Source organism: Tachysurus fulvidraco, chromosome 11, assembly GCF_022655615.1.
Source record: "Tachysurus fulvidraco isolate hzauxx_2018 chromosome 11, HZAU_PFXX_2.0, whole genome shotgun sequence".
Lineage (NCBI taxonomy): Eukaryota > Metazoa > Chordata > Actinopteri > Siluriformes > Bagridae > Tachysurus > Tachysurus fulvidraco.
In genome coordinates, this window is record NC_062528.1 from 10,749,323 (window position 1) to 10,762,698 (window position 13,376).

The 13,376-nt window shown below is 40.1% G+C and overlaps 1 protein-coding gene across 2 annotated transcripts in view; it reads left to right on the forward strand.

Annotated features, from left to right (window-relative positions):
- The first annotated feature begins 544 nt into the window (after positions 1–544).
- The window catches only part of aipl1 (aryl hydrocarbon receptor interacting protein-like 1), a 28,081-nt gene continuing 15,249 nt past the window's right edge, over positions 545–13,376 (forward strand). Inside the window, exons 1-2 of one of the 2 annotated variants that reach the window (XM_047820914.1) lie at positions 545–667; positions 12,072–12,308. The gene's annotated coding sequence lies outside the window, so the exon portion shown is untranslated. Of the gene's footprint in view, positions 668–10,855; positions 12,309–13,376 lie in introns of those variants that run through there. The other variant, XM_027146146.2, reaches the window with a different exon arrangement.

Below are 13,376 nucleotides of genomic sequence, written 5' to 3' on the forward strand. Positions count from 1 at the left end.
GTGCAGAAATGATATAAAATGCTTAACTTATGTGAGATATTAATGATGATATAAATGCAAAACTTCTTGTAACTCTTCCTTATTGCATGAACATTAACTTTGTGATTTACCCTGTGTTAGCTGTGAACAAGGCATTTTACTGTATGCTTTGGTCTAATTACTAAGGAGACGCAAGAGACAAAATGAGAAGAGAGAAAAAAAATTGCATCATTGCAAATCAAAATTAAACATTATAACGTGAGATGTCTTTGTTATTTCCAAAGATTGGGATTAGTAAAGTAAACTGTACACATATCACGCGGGAAAAACACGAACCTGGCATCCACGCTCCTCTGGCCGCTTTATATGGAACGCTGGTCGGAGAGAAATCTTATTGGTCAACACGTTGTACAGACTCCAGAGTAGATGCGCTTGATTGGCGAATGCACGCGTCAATCAGGAGAGCTTTCCAACGTGGGCGTCTTAACGAGTCTTTGACGTTAGAGTTGATTGGTCAGCTGGTGAGTTTGACGTCACGACGCTGCCAGCTGATCGGAGGAGAAGCCGGTATGAGAGGAGTAGAAGCGGACAGACTTCGGGAGGCGACGTGAACACACCGGAAAGACGGACACACGGTGGGAGAGACAGACTCAGCCTAACGGTCTTGTTTAACCCAGTTGTTGACAAGGTAGTATTAGTAGTTACTGCTGCAGCATCTCACGCACATTCGCGTATAAACACGTGTTAGAGCTCCAGCAGCGGTGCGAACTGTCAGCATGGCTTTAGGGTTTAAGGTGTGGCTTTGTGCGAATGCCGTTTTACAGACCTGTAATTAAAACATTCGAATCCAACTTTCGACCAAGGACCCGGTTTGTTGATTGACGACATGTGACTATAATCTGCTGAGATTATAATCTGCTGGGATTATAATCTGTAATTGTTTTTTTTAGGAAGGAGGCAGCTGTTTAGGATGCGACGTGTGAAAGAAAATGTTGCAGGGCTGCGAAACAACACCAGAGTGTAACAGACGTGTAATAAACGTGTAATTACCGAGGAAAGTCGACGTGTTAAAGAGACGTGAAATGGTAACAAGGGCGTGGAGTCGGTGAGAGGAGATCAGTCATGTCGGGGCTTCCATTAAACAACCAAACGGACAACAAAGTCTGTGTCTGGGGGGAAGTTTCGCACTGTTTCGTGCTGAAGGAGACTGTCTTGTGAAAGTAAGTAGTCTAGATATCAGTCAGTGCTCTGAGGGAAGTTGTTGCTACAGTCTTGTGATCCAGACTCCAAAATGTTCCTGGAATTAATGAATGATAATAGTGTTTTATACTTGACCCAGTATAATATGTACGTGTTTGTCTTCATATGGTACGGCTTCTGTCCTACTTCCCCTCTTTAGGGATTTTATATATATATATATTTATCTCATCTGATAAAAGTTAAAGGGCTGTGCACACGGATGACCGTCAGGTTTCCTTCTTCTGTTTAATTAGTTAGTTTTGATAAATCAAGTGAATGAATTGTTTAACTGAAAGGTCTGAAGCCTCTCAGCTGAGCAGAGTCGGTTATGTAGTCTATGCATCGACACTGATTCCTCTCAGGACCCCACCCTTTACACTGCGTTATGGATGAGCAAGTTTTTCCCCCATATAAAGTTTCTTGTTTCCTTTGTTTTTCTTTTACGTCAGCACAAGTTTTCAAAGACTACTTTTTCTTTTTTGTCCAGTTCATACATAGTGTGTAAACAGTAGAAATGTTCGTCTGTGCTCCTCAGTGCTGCAAGGCCTAATGGATTTTTGCTTGTCTGACTGACAGCCTGCTGATATAAAGGTATGGACTGTTATATATAAAAGTAGAAGTCATTACTGTTTACTCAGCCAAGCCATGTCAAATACCTAAAGTATGCACAGAACACCAACTGTAATAAAATTAACAATGATTATTTCTCTTTAATACAATGTTAATTGAGATTAATATAATTTATAGACACAGTAGTGATAGATCGTCAGTTGACACTAGTTTTAATGACTACGCAGGCTAAAATGTTTACAAGGCTACTTACGCATCTCCAAAAAAAAAAAGCACTTCAGCTCCCAAAAACATAAGCCTTTTGTACTAAACAGTATGTGAAAATAGTACGCCATTTACCAGCCTACCCTATTATCACAGGCCTAGTACTTACTGTTCACATGGGTTAGACATGACATGAAAGACTGCTGACGCTGTTACGATTTACGGGGTATATCTGCGACGATCTGGCTCTTTAGAGGGAAGGGTTACTGTAAATCATACAAAGTTATACTGACTGATCACCTTTGGCCCGTGATGAAACATTTCTACCCTGCTGGGAGTGGCATCTACCAGGATCAGAATGTCCACATCCACAGGGCACGAGGCATCAGTGAACTTGATTTGTGTAAAACAGATATTATTCATATGGCTTATGACCTTCATAGTCAACATATCTTAACATAAATAGTTTGGACATTATAGACAAGACAGAACCTTTCACCAGCGAATAAGTTGATTTCTTTTTTTATTTTGTTAGGAAATAGAAGTTTCTCTGCTCCTGTACATTACCGTAGACTCTGATAAACTATGACAACTTAATCAAAGCAGCTCCAGAGGCTTGTTGTGGCACAAGAGCTTACTAATACATTTTTATGTTGTATTTTTTTCTTGTCACCTGGCTCTGTTTTGCTTCCAATATGGCAGCTGGATCACAGATGTGGCACCCAGCTTTCCTTTCTGTTTTGCAAAACAGCCAGTGAATAAACAGCACAAAACAGAATATGATGCTTATGCTAACCAGCCACCTGTCTGCAATATATTTACAATTTATACAAGGCTTCTGATTATATATTCAGTAAAATTAGGCCTGATTAATCATTCGCTCTAGTATACTATACTGTACTAAATCAAACAGCAAATGGCTATGTTTTTTTTTTTTCTTTTCTATTTAATCCTGCATAAAAGAGTTGAAATGCTGAATGATTATAGGAAGAAAAAAACAACAAAGAAGCAGTTGAATTAACAACATAATCAGGTTTTCATCCATTTTATTACTTCAGAAATTTTATTATGGAGAGATGTCTAGTATATGTTGGCCTCAAAATTATAAAGTGACAATACGAGTTTAGCAAGTAAAATATTAAATCATCCTTAAAGACACCTATTTAACTCTTTTCAAAATGTAACTGGCAATTTTAAAAACAACACTAAGCAGGGTGATATTGATAGAACTGTCTGACAAGCTTAGTTATATTGGTATTTGTTACAGATGGCATGATAATTTTTTCCTTTCTGCAATAGATACTCACACAAAGTCTTAGTATCAGCTGTAGTCATTCAGTACATTTCTTAAAATCTACTTAAAGCATATAACAAAATATATAGGTATATAATACATATATATATATGTCATTCAATAAGTCATACAATCATTTTTGTTGTTTTTCCATTGGGTTAGAATTGTTAAAACGTTTATGTGGATGAACCAGCACGAGAATGTTTTTGCTAAGAGCACCTGCTAAGAAGAAACCCGAAGAAACAAGAACGCAATAACACAGTGCAGAGTGGATAATCATCTTAGATATGCACTTGTGTTATTTTGTTCAAAGGTGAACAAAATAACACAAGGTTTTTATTTTATTTATTTATTTTTTTTGTAACTTTCAGTAAATGTTTGCCTGCTGCTCGAAGTGTCTACACTGAAAAACGACTACAAATGTCCACAAATGGCTGTCTCACTGTTTCTTCGGTCTGGTCTCCCGACGGCCAGACTTCAAATGGCGAAATCTGAAATGAAACGTGATTGTTATTCCAGGTCCGCACTTGTCCACTGCTAACTCGCTCTCTGTTTTCCTTTATGGCCGAGAAGAATTCTGTGTGAAGAACATCTGTGAGATATGTGAGACAGCATTCTGGAGACTGCACTGTGCTATTGATTCCCCTGTAACTTATCATGCTTGTAGGAGCAGCTTTTTTTCAAGGATATGACTGTGGCTTTTGGTAAGAATGCTGGAAATTAATTTTGACTAGTGGCAAGTGTTCATTGGCCTGAGGAGAAAAATGCTAGCTAGGGCCACACCCATAGAGTTATATCACAGTACTGATATCTGTGCTGAAGTTGTTGCAAATGATCCTGTGAGTGGGTTGAAGAGCCCTGGTGGGATTTGTGTGCACAGACTTGCCTTTGCTTGTTGGTTTGTAATGTATGGTTGGTGTAACAGATTTTGAGTAGGCTTTGTGGGGGTGTGTGAGGCTCTCTGTGAAAGTGATTTTCTCCACTTGGCAGTTAACTGTCTCTGTCTTGTCCATGTGGGAAGGCAGGCATTTGGTTTGAGTTCGCTCTGCTGTCTCTGAGATGGTGGAGCTTCCTGTCAGTGCAGCCGTGTGGTCCTTTGGGAACTAATACTGGACATTCAGTCAGTGATGGAACTGGGCTTGCAAACATTTCTTTCCTTATGGCTCCTTTACAGTCTCTGATTGCATTCATATGTATGTTCACATTTGAACATATGGACAAGTCAAACAGGAAGCAGCCCAGATGTCAGTAATTTGAAATTGGTATTGATTGCTGGTGTCATTGATGTACAGACATTTGAAATTAATTTCCCAGTGCCATCTTTCCTAGGGGCCCTGTTGATTAAATGGCCTGTGGGCTTGGTGGCCCAGTTTAAGGGGTTTTTTTTTCGACAATGAATATCAGTCACAGACATGAGCCACATATACAGAGCCGTTGCAGGGAACTTTTCCACTTGATCCAGTCTTGTTTGTTCCATATTGAAGAATCTTTTTGACTCTTCAAGGCTCTTTGAGAACGAGGGAGGGAGTGTATGCAGGCCTGGCTCTGAGGCAGGGTGGAGTCCGTCCAGCACAGAGCAGTTCAGACAGCATAGAGGGCCTCACCAGACTGAATGGAATTTATACCATATGTACCAGGCATCCCCGGAATGTGTGGCACAGGAACCTGACCAATGGAAAGAACGACAGAAAGAGGAATGGAAAAGAGAGAGAGTAGGATGGGTGGAGGGAGGGGAGAGAAAGCTGCAGGAACAGACCTGTGGTGTATAATTCCATGACTGGTTTCCAATGACCTATTTAGCCATAAGGGTAAGTAATGGTTAGGAGCTGTGCGTTTTAAAAGAATAGAGCTATTTTTTAATTATAGGATACATTACTAGTATCATTATTAATCACAGACCCAGGCTGTCACAGTGTAGACATGTTCATATTTGTCTTAAAGATAATGTTTCAATAAAGCAGAAGCTTACAGCAGTTTTAACAAAATATCTTACCACAGGTTAAACTTTTTTGTCTGGAACACACACACAAAAAAAATATGGACCAGGAAAATGTATCCAAAGTTTCTACTTGTTACCTCAATTCAGAAAGCTCCATCTGTCAGGTGTTCTAGCACACGCAGAACACATGTGCTTTGGGGACTGTATTTGTTTAGACTGTTGTTTCAGCTAGAAGCAGCAAACCTTGATGATTACATCTTATGGTAATGGCCACTTATCAGTGTTCAAAGCATGAAGAAAATATTTTGCATTGTTTCAGTGGTAGAACATTCTTCACTAACACAGTCTCCCAGTAAACCCTATGATCTGAGTCACCAGAAGTAGCAGGTGAGGATAAATGAAATGTTGATGTATAAAAACAAGCATGAGCTAGATCAAAAAAAGCACAATGTTCACTTATTAAAACAGCTATGCGTCAAAACAGGCTCATTTTATTCTGTTTTTTTTTTTAAAACAGATGCAATGATTTACGTGTTTTCAGACTTTGTTACTTGCTAATACTAGGTCTATTCCACACTAAGTGAAAACTAGTGAAAACACTAAGTTTCCCATCTGCAATGAAACATGAAAATGACAGAAAACAGCACTTGCTGTCTGACGCGTGACCGTATAATTTATGTAATTTCTGCCATGTTTGCTTTGACAACATGAACATAAAGTACGCTTTCTTGCGCACAACTGTGTCGAACATTCAGTGCAGTCAGACATGAAATCTAAATACCTAACCCAGAGAGCAGCATCGCAAAGAGTTCAGTGTTCTTGGAACCACAAGCATCGCATGAAAATAATACATGAGCGTTTCCAAAAAGCCAGGTCTGAGAGCGGATTAGAAAACATGCATTGTCAGGGGATGAAAATGTATCGTTGGTGTGGATAAAAAGGCAAACCGAATAAGAAAGGATGAGTTTTCATATTTTACAGTGTTGGTGGAGTCACAGCTTTAGTAACGTACTTGTATTTTTTTTCTATGTAACATAACGAGGTTAAAGTGCTTTATGACTATTTTACAACATGAGTATGTCCATATGTGTCATGGGATCTGTATGACAATGGTAACTAACGAAACATTTTGTCCATCGACATATTCTCTGTATTCTATAATTTAGAGATATGAATAATTTATTCACAGGCTAATAATTCAGAAAAAAAATCAGGAAGAGTGGATGGCTTAGAGAGCAAACAGATTAAGCTTTGGATAAGATTTTATTTAATGGCTACATAATATAATGCACATACATTAAAAAAAGATGCCTCAGCAGCACTTCAGTGGCACAAGTTGCCTTCATTGCTGCATATTGATGCATAAACCTGATGGTGTAAACCTTCAAAAATGGTTGTTAATGAATTCTTGCAAACTACATAGCCAGTGAGTTCCACTAGATTGTTTAACCTTACACAGTTTTACACTGTGTGTTGCAGTGTCTGTATGTGGGTCTCTGCAGCTCTGTGGGGTGATTTATAGACAGCCTCTAGTCTCCTCCCTCCAGCTCCAATATTAGCAGGAGATTAGATGAATTCCTGAAATGGCTTTGCTACTTCCGAATTGCCTCACAGTCATTTCCATTGTATAAGCCTGATGGAATTTCCTTTTTTTTCCCACATCAAACTATTTTGTTTATTTGATTGTCTGTTTAGCAAGCAGTTAAAAGAATGTGTTTAGCATTGGGGCAAAGTTCACCGCGAGAGAGTAGGCTACAGAGAGATGAGTGTGAGGTGCTGGCAAGTCAAACGAGAGCCTGCAGCTTGCAGGACCAAGCACAAACAAAGTCTTTATTCTCTCACACAGCAGTTTAGGGAAGTCATGGCTGGATACCGGAGAGAGCCAGTAGTTTACTTCAGTTTATCACTTCATTTTCTCCTTTTGCATTAATTCTTCAAATACATTATTGTCTCTTGTATCTGGATGGAATTTAGGATAAGATTTAACAACATGGTTTTATGCCTGCAGCATCTCCCGGGGAGCCAGAGTGAAATCCAAGGGCTGTATTGCACAATAATAAGCAAATCAACTTATTCCATTCCAAAACCATTTTCTTTTTTTTAAGTTTTGTTATTACGTTATGTTTTAAGGTATGCATGTCAGCACTCAAGGAGCCAGTGTGTCACCTATTGGGTGTGGTTTTGTTTGTTGAATGTGGTTTGGCGAGAGAGATACATTTATACTTCTATAAAGTGGGTAAAATGTGCCTCAGTTCTCCTGAAATTCAACCAAAATGGTGCTAATATGGCTCAGATGTAGGTTTTTTGTATTAATATTATTATTTTTATTAGATATATTAAAATATTAGATAATTTTGTGGATAAGTTCAGTCCAGCTTTAATCCTGATGCTCAGATGCATGAAGTGCTCACATGTATGACTAACAATCACTTGCTTTATCACCGTGTTGTGTAAGAAACTTCTGCCCAAAGGTAGAATGTGGGACTGCAAGGAGTTTTAGGTTGGTGGTTTTGGTAGTTTTCAGCTCTTTTCCTATCATTATGGTATCTTTAACCAATCAGGTTCATCCTCTAAATTCCACAAGGAAAATACACCAGACCTAGAACACATAGCAGCTGCACTGGTTGCCAAGATGGCTTTAAAAGGGCTGTATGGATTGCCCCAGGAGGATATACAGGCTCTGTTTATTTCACAGGGTGACAGGAAGCTCATAGTATACCTGATTATCACTCGTAGGATCAGCATCAGTGCTTAGCCTGGGCGACCAGAGCTTCATTCAGGCAGGCAGGAGTTTAAGTCCTCATTGAGCTTCCTGTTCTCCTCTCCATCCAGATCATACACATCCTCTTTCTTAGCAGCTTGCCTTGTAATGGTTTTATTTTATTTTTTGGCTTAATAATCCCTTTCTGGAGTTTTTGTTTCACATTGTCCTTCTGCCATTTACATCTGTTTTTTCAATATCTTAGTTTTGTCTCATGTCTCATTCACTGCTTGATGTATAAGTCATAGATGGCTGATTAAGGTCATACTTGCCGTTGGTTTTAACCTGGTGAACTGGCTTGATTGCCTTGGCTCGGGAAAAGCCTGAGGAAAGCTAACAGTTTGATTAAAGAGATGTCAAGTGAACATGTTTCTTCCTGCACAAGTGTTCACCATGAATAATTCATGTACAGTATAGTGCTGTGTGAGCAGCGCAGATGGAGAGAGCGCCGCTCCAGAATGCTGCTGGACATTCAGCATCAATTGTGCATCATCTGCCATTTCTTTCAAGCACACGCTCCATGAATGTATTTTCTAGAATTTATACTGGTCAATAACAGTGCCTGGTACAATAAGAGTACAATATGTGTACATTTCTGATGGCTTTTTTATTAAGAAAGATAACATTGGTAAAACAAACATGGCTGTCTCATGTGACTGAATTAAAGGTTTATCAGTCACAACTGATCCTTTTTTTTTTTTCATCCAAGCGGTTGAATTTACTTCTTACAGGAACTTGTATTACTCTCAATTTGTTTTTCCTCTATTGAGAAAATCCTCTATTCTCTACAGCAGCCGCAAATAAATGTCTGCCTGCTATGGATTTAACTTTTTTCCCTGCATTCTCAGTGTTCATTGGATATCGAGGGAAACATAAACCATATCCAGTGTTTGATACTCAGGCCAAATGGGCTAAAACGAGCAAAAGCATAAAGCATGAAATTAAAGACTGTGTCCTTCACATACTGTTTAATTTCCTAAACCAGCTGTCAACTTTAAGTGACCCACAAATCAAGCACAGACTCTAACCAATTTGCTTGAATGTGATACACAGTAAACCTGATTTAATTCTTCTGATCATTTTCTGTTTTGCATGTCTCATGGTATTTCAGCGCTGTAGTGGTTTTCACTGACAGTTTAAGAACGCAAACCTCAAAATTTTCAGAACATTGAAAGACTACATTTTTCAAGCTTTCGAACCACTGGGATTGTCTCTACTTTTTTCTCTCTCCTGCTACACTATTTCTCGCTCCAACCCCCCTTTCCTCATTCTCGACAGGGCAAGAATGGCTGGAATGTACCTTCTTGTCCTGGGAGCTTGAGTTTCCAACTTGGCTGATTTTAATCATTATGTCACGTCACCTTGGCCCTGACCTCTCTAAATAACTGTAAGCTCAGGTATGGGGCTAATTAAAGTGTCTCGTCACTAAACTGTACCCCTGCATAGTTGGTGAAGGTGGTTAAAGTTGAGATTGAAGACAACTCTAAAGCACATAAGACTTTTTTTTTTTTGCTGTAATCTAATGAAGATTTAAGGAGTTAACTGTTCAGTAACATGCTGTATGTATTAAAACCTTGAGTCTTAAATGGAACTACAGCACATCTAGATGATATAATTTGTTCCTTTTTCTCATTACACATAGTCTGGCTATTGATTAACGGCTTCTTTTCTTTTGGTAGCCAGTTGCCTGAGATGTGCTGGTTCATGGGCACAGACAGTAAGTGGTATGTCTATGTAAAGTCTCTCAGAGAGCAGAGGTTTGGAGTGTACTTTTCCCAAGAAACATCTACATCCATAGGATCACTGACTCTTCTGGAACACCATGTGCTGCAATGGGATTTTTGAGCCATTGCGAGTGTGCGTATGTGAATGAGTCACGGTGTGTTTGAGACAGGAAGAGTGGGCTATGGTTAAATATGCTTCATTGTGTGCAAAGCAGACTGCTTATGAATGAAGCTTTTAGCTCCGAGCGCAGAGTGTGGCTTTGTGGCAGTGTATCCCGCTATAGGAAGGAAACCTGCATGTACCCAGGAACAGTGAGAATTCAATATGAAGTGCTTTATGGAAACACTAGCACAGCCTATCAGGAGAGACTTTGTGGTGTTTGCTTGAACAGTAAATGGTTTTTATTGTCTGGTGTGAAAGGAAGCGAAAAAACATCGATCCTTTAAAGCTTTGTAAATCTCTCTTAAAAGGTTCTTTATGAAGGCATGGTTTTAATCAGACTTTTACATAGCTTTATCCATACAAACATTGTTAACATACAATTCTAATATAAATATTAGCCAAGAGAGCTCTCTAATTCAGATATGACTGATTCAGATATAAATGAACTATTTTAGTAATCAATATACATTCAACAATTTAGAAGGCCATTAAATGGAAGCATAAAAAAAAAGCAATCCGCTCATCTTCACGAGAAGCTGAAAAACAAGATTCAAGGGAAAAAAAATGTCCCAAAGCCCATTTCCTGGGTCATTTAGCCATCATTCAGCAACTAAAAGTAGAACATCCAAAATGTAGATTTTTTTGTAAATATTATGAAAAGTGTAGTATCCTGTTCATACTGAGATTCATGCTGACAGCTGTAATGGAAATGCATCAAGCCTGGTTTCAAGTGAGGTTTTAAAAAACATTTTAAAAGCAAATAGACTAAGGGGAAAAAATCATAATATAGAAATCACTGATTTAAGTGGCATCTCTAGGGACTTATCATTTTTATTCAGATATCACAATGTCATTATACACCAATTCTTTATGTACTGCACTAAGATACAGTACATAAAGAATTGGTGTATAATGACATTGTGATATCTGAATAAAAATGATGAGTCCCTAGAGATGCCACTTTTCTAGTGTGTGCGGGAGGTGTGTGTTAGAGGTTCAGTTTTAAGATGTAGTGCAGCGCAGGTCACGTGTATGAGAAAGACAGAGAAGGTTGCTCTCTGTGTAACCGTAGCCCACATCTCTCTCTGACATCCGTATCCTGGCCACAGAGAGGACATTATCTCCACCTCAGACAATATGTGATTCAGTTGCTTGGGTGTCTGATAACCTGTTTTAGACACAGTGGAAGCTGCTACTGAAAGTCATTTCAATTATTGTTAACAGAACAGACACACGGTTTGATATGACTCCAACACGCTGCTGGCTCAATCCCCTCAGCTACCTGGTCAAATGAGTGTGGCTGGCTTTAAACAACTTTGCTGTTTGGCAAGAGTGTGTTTTTATGTGGGTGAGTGTTTGTAGGGGTGTATTTGAGCAGTGTGGTGAGCGTGTAGGAGTTAGTGAGTTTGCCTGTGAGAGCGTGTTAGTTTGTGGGTGTCCTGTCCTTGGCCGGAGTTGTGTGGATTGGCTCTTTCCATGGTGCTGCAGGGTCGCTGGGTTCAGCGCGCTACTGAGGCTGTGCCTGCCCCGCTCTCATCCTTGAACTGCTGAAAAAATGCAGTGCTACAAAGCCACCTTTAACTGCACACTGAGATGGAGGCCTCTAGACTCTCTGACTCGTTGAGGTTTCTGTTATAAGGACTGCTTCTATATTATGAAATATGTTTTGCGTAACACTGTCATGGCCTCACTTGCCTTTTTTGATTTCGAATGTAATAAGCTTTCTTAACATTTGTGAACTTTGATCAGTCTACACCCTTTGGAATGTTGAAAAGGCTACCCGAACAGTTTCTGGTTGGACCTAAAGTTCTGGTGCTGTTTTGAGCTGACAGCAGCAGGAACGGAAGGATTGAGTGAAGCTGAGCTGAGCTGAGCTAAGCGAAGTAAATGGGAAAGCAGTAGCAAACTGCCTCGGACTGAAAACCCCCTGGGGCAGAGAGCACATGACTCCACTGCTTGTTCTAGCCTGCATAGCTGTGGCAGCGAGGGGAGGTGCAGCTGAAACCCCATCCACATAGCTTCATTATCAGCTTTTATACGTCTCCTTTTACCACACTTCCTCTGGCATAGGCTGATTTAAAGAGATCAAAAACTAAATGTGTGTTAGAAATGAGAAATCTACCATTACTTTAGCTCTTGCATGATTCCAAGCTAAGTCTTATGCACATCTCTGTTTCTGTTTGTGTTTCTTTTTACAGGTTGATCCTCTCTATCTCTTGGAATGTCCAGCTCTTGCCCGATTGCCCACTGGCTGACCCGCAGCAGTTCTTCACTGGCAAGCTTTATGTCCTTGTGTATCAGCTAAAGCTGCCAGCTGAAGAACTGTTGTGGTTGGCTCTTTCCTGGCACCCCAGCTTAGAATGAAACCATCACGGGTCAGGATTTGGAGGAATCTGAGACGAACCAGATGGTAGAGAAGTCAAAATCAATCTCAGGTCAGACAGGTCCTGATTTTTATCTTAATTCGTTTATCCAGCGCATCCCAATTTCTCCCATGCCCCATTTGGAAGGTGTCACGTGAGCTGTCTGGGCCTGGCTCTGCATTCTCTGCAAGCATAAACTAAACCTACTGGCAAGGCCCATGCTGACTCAGCAACATTCCTGAACGGATGAGATGCTCCTGCCCTTATTTGGGTGTGGAACAGGCGAGGAACACCCTTTTAACCTCTCTGCTACTGATCAAAATGTTTTGTGGGGTTTGAAAGAAGAACTGCAATGCTCTTGTGTTCTCTGGATCAAAGCCCAGGCCTTTACATGTGTTTCTGTTTATGAATAAGTCACCGGGTTCTTCGATCGAACGAAGAACACACTCACTGGACTTGCATCTGTAACTTCCCCTCAGTTTTCCCCCAGGCCCTGCTGTGGTATGTGATTTTGGGTTTATTTGTTCGGCTTATGCATACTGTGCATGAGTACAACCACCGACACACATGCGTATGCACGTGTGCGCTCTCACACACACAAAGTGCCTGACCCTCAGCAAGCAATAAGCCTCACTTCAAGGGCAAAAGCAGTGTCGAAAACAGGATATGAAAATGTGTCTTAAGCCTCCCAGACAGATGAAAAGTGAGGTAGAAAATGTTCTCGCCACTCAGCAGAACCAGATGCCCATGGCCTGAAAAGTGAAGCCCACACTTTTTGTTTTTGTGCTCATCATATCTCTGAGGCTGCTGTACATACTGATATAGATGCAGTTTAACTTTTTTAATGATGGCAGGCTTTTATGAAATTCAGACTGGTTAATTAATATTAATATATATAATATACGTATATATACGTATACGTATATATATATTCATTCATTCATTCATCTTCTACCGCTTATCCGAACTTCTCGGGTCACGGGGAGCCTGTGCCTATCTCAGGCGTCATCACAACCCATCACAGGGCACACACACACTCTCATTCACTCACACACTCACACACTACGGACAATTTTCCAAAGATGCCAATCAACCTACCATGCATGTCTTTGGACTGGGGGGAGGAAACCGGAGTACCCG